Source organism: Miscanthus floridulus, chromosome 8 (genome assembly GCF_019320115.1).
Source record: "Miscanthus floridulus cultivar M001 chromosome 8, ASM1932011v1, whole genome shotgun sequence".
NCBI classification, from domain to species: domain Eukaryota; kingdom Viridiplantae; phylum Streptophyta; class Magnoliopsida; order Poales; family Poaceae; genus Miscanthus; species Miscanthus floridulus.
In genome coordinates, this window is record NC_089587.1 from 161,014,300 (window position 1) to 161,018,509 (window position 4,210).

At 44.8% G+C, this 4,210-nt stretch overlaps 1 pseudogene; it reads right to left on the bottom strand.

Annotated features, from left to right (window-relative positions):
• Positions 1-342: 342 nt before the first annotated feature.
• On the bottom strand, positions 343-3,636 carry LOC136473863 (cytochrome P450 76T24-like; annotated as a pseudogene).
• Between the last annotated feature and the right edge of the window lie 574 nt (positions 3,637-4,210).

The following is a 4,210-nucleotide window of genomic DNA, read 5'->3' on the forward strand; positions in this document are numbered from 1 at the left end:
AAGTCTCTGTTTCCAGTAGTGATTCATCTTGGTATATATTTACAAATCTTGTTGAATAATGCAGTGTTATCTATATCCAGGGATGGCAATGGGCCTACCCTATATCCAGGGAATGTGTTTTTTACCTCATTAGGGTATGTGAGTGTGGGTTAATTTACTTACCCATAGATATTTTAATGGAGAAAATTCTTACCCATTAGGTTGGTGGGAACGAATATACAGTATTCTGCACTATCCGAACCCTTAAATCTATGGTGATGTATATGCCCGATATGCAAATATAATTTAAAGCCATCCCCAATCTAATGTAATGTTCCAAAATGTGGTCCAACTAGCAAACCTTTGTGCCATATAAGGAGGTGCATATATAGTATTTTTTGTTATATTTCTGTTGTTCTATTATTTCCCACGGCTGAGAGCTCGAGCGATCGCCACCACTCCTACGACCGAAAGAAAAGGAAACAGTAACACCCCGCATGAACGCAGCATGCGTCAGGCCACTACAGACGCGCCCGATTCGGCTAAGGTCGAGCCCAAATTATTTACTACATAGCCGGAGAAGATAAACAGTGAACTGGGCTAGGATTATATATCCAACACAACATGCATTTATAGCATACGCTTCTTGGCGATGGCTTTTAGTGGAGTAGCCATAGACATCACAACTCCAAACTTCTCTGTCATATCGATACCATTTTGCCTGGCCTCCTCAGGAAGCGTCCAATCGAAGTGGTGCAGCAGCGACGCGAGGATCAAATGGACCGTTCTATACGCTAGCGGCATGCCGAGGCATATGCGGCGCCCGCCACCAAACGGGATCAGCTTACAGTCCTTGCCGGAGAAATCAGCAGTGATGTTGTTTCCGTCGTCGCCCATGAACCTCTCAGGCACGAATTTATGTGGATCAGGCCATACGTCGGCGTTCCTGTGAACTGCCCATATGTTGAGTATTATGGTGGCTCCTTGAGGAATGGTGTATCCTTGGACTACTACCGTGGCCTCTGCCCGGTAATACGTGATCGGCCCCACAGGGTAGAGGCGAAGCACTTCTTTCACAACAGCTTGAAGGTATGGGAGTTGGGCGATATCAGACTCCTGGACTTGTGCTCTTGTGCCAACAACTCTCGTGAGCTCCCTCTTCACCTTCTCCATCACTTCGGGGTTCTCTAGTAGGGAGGCCATTGCCCACTCAACCGTAGTTGAGCTTGTACCTGATCCCGCAACAAGCATGTCCTGTGATGCATTGATTAGGGTCACACATTATTGTGCCTATCTACCCAAATAATAATTGACAACTGAATAATGGTCGATTAACAATGACAAAACAATGCTTTTTTAATATTACTGCCTCATAAAGCCTTGCTAATTACAACGCGAATAATACGTACTATATTTGAGAATAAATTATATATTTCACATCTCCTAGAGTTCAGTTGCCTGAGCTCTCAGGCGACGAGTTGAGGACACGCGCGATCTACTACTTTGCTGCTAAGCTGACGAAAGGAAGAAGAAAGCCTGTTACTGTTGGCCATCACACGTCGCCTGAACTTTTGGAAGAAATCAGGCGCCTGTTTAATAGCAATTCCCTATATATTTATTATTTAATACATCTTTTTTCTATATATGAGTTTTCTATACTGACAGTTAAAAATAGTTTAGTAATGTTGATGAAAATTTGCATGCTCCGAACAATATGTTGCGAAAAAAAAATTCATGTAACGTCTTATTTTGAGAAAGTAAAGGGTATTAACAAAAAGTAAAGGCGTACGACCCTCTAGCCTAGAAATTAACTAGATGGTTTTCTATTCATTAACCAGGCTGTCAACTAAGCAAATAATAATGATGTGGCATTGAGAATAAAGAGGAGAAAAATGTTTTCTTAGATAAGAAATCATGTTTACACGGGAACCAAGAAACAAAGAGATGTGATAGGTAGATGATGGAGGACATGTGACTGTACAAAATTTGATTTAAAAAAAACTATTCCTTGAGAATATACGTAGTTTCTATGTGTAGCATTTACATGATTTGGCATGTATACAGACTATCTCATAATTTGGGTTGGGACTGCCCTTACCGATCTGCGAACTTGCTCATGCATGTTGTCCAGCTCTCCAAGTTATTGTATACTACTATAATTGGCTAATTGCAGATGAAGCTCTTGCTCTCTATACTTGCTGTAGTTCCCTCGAGTTTGAATCACTCCATTAATAAGTTTTGGATCTGCCTACTTGTCATCTACTCTCTCCATATTCTTTATAAGGTGCACACGCATATCAAGATTTATAAATAAACTTTAAAATCTTTAATCAAATGTACTAACTATCATTAGTTTATAATTTTAAACTATTATAATACAAATCAAACTTTGTACGGTTAAACTTATGATCAAATGTACTAACTATCATTAGTTTATAGAAATAAATAATATAATATCAAATAAATATATAAACGACCAAAGTATAATTTGAAAGACCGTTCAGTCAACCTACGTCTTATAAAAAAAATAGATGTAGTATGTGTCGTCTATGTCATCTATTTTTTTTTAGTACTCTCTCTGTCAAAAAAAAGGTAATTCTAGGTTTAGGATAAGTCAAACCTTTTTAAGTTTCACCAAGTTTATATATATAGCAAAAAAGATATCAACATTTGTTTTTATATACTGCATATATAAAAGGATATGCTGTGCGTGTGTACCGTGAACAGTCCTTTGATTGTTGAACGATTGATGATAGACTCCTCCTTCTGCTGCCATTCATGTTCCTTATCAAGCACCGCGTCTAGCATATCGTTCTTGGGTGGCTCGCCAGCCTCCGCTCCAGCAGCCGCTGCGCAAACACCTCGTCTAACAGTTGATAGAAATCCGCGACGATCGGCTCCATCCTGCGCCGCACACCCTGCAGGTCAGCAGCCGCGATCGCCGGGTAGAAGTCGGACACGTTCGGCGTCGCGGCCAAAACCGTGGCCTCCTGCACAATATCGCCGAGCCCAGCTGAGTCGAAGTCAACGGAGAACATGGTGCGCGACACAATGTTCATGGACGCGGTGAACAGCGGCTCGCAGACGGCGACGGGCTCTCCGAGCGCCGCCCGCTCCGAGACGTAGCACACCAGCTCCTCCACCTTGTGCTGCCGCAGCGGCTGCAGCGCCTTCAGCCGGCTCGGCGCGAACAGCTCCGTCGCGCAGAGCTTCCGAAGCGCTCGCCACCTGGCGTGCGGCGGGAGCGAGATGACGGAGTTGGCTCGGTGACCGTGGGCGTGCGAGACGTCCAGGACGGGGCGATCCGCCAGTTCCGCGTTGTGCTTCTGGAGGATCTCGCGCGCGGCGTCCGCCGAGGAGACCACCACCGCGGGCACCACGCCAAGACGTAGCGACATGAGCGGGCCGTAGCGCTCGGCGAGGCGAGCCAGGGAACGCTGGGGGTTGCCCCGTCCAACGGCCAGGAGGTTGCCGACGACCGGCAGTGGCAAGGGGCCAGGGGGCAGACGGCGGCGAGCGTCTGCGATCAGCTGGAAGGCGTACATAGAGATGATGATGAGGCACAAGGCCAACCCTACTGCTACCACCAGCTGGGATGCCATCGGATTCCGGCCGGCTACCAGCTGGTTGTTGATCATATATGTCATGCTCGTTGCTCGCTCCATCCTCCCGGCCACACGTCTATTTATACACCCACGCACGCACTGAGCTAGTCAAAATATCTTTTCAACTAGGAGTGCAGTCGACAAAAGTAGACACAAAATGTAGACTACACTACGCCAGAACTAATCACTTTCGGGTCGGAACCCCATCACTACCAGAATTGCCTCCCATATAAGATGAGGTGGCCTATCGCTTCCGGTTCGTCGACTCAATAGTGATAAAATGTTATCACTATGGAGTCAAAACATTAGTCGATAGTGATATCCATGAGTATACTGACGGGTTGACACATGAACCGACAGTGATACGGTGATTGTCAATGTCGGTTGAAAGAATCACTTGACAGTCAATCTTAAGATATCGCTGCCAGATTATGCTTTAACATGGCAATAAGACTTGTGATATCACTCTCGGATCAATGCCACACTTGGCAGTGAATTAGTGTCACTGTCAGCTCCATGCCACAACCAGCAATGAGTATTATAATATACCAAATACATATAACGCGCACCGGACAATTATAATACACTATATATATATATCACGTGTCATCAAGATTATGCTTCAA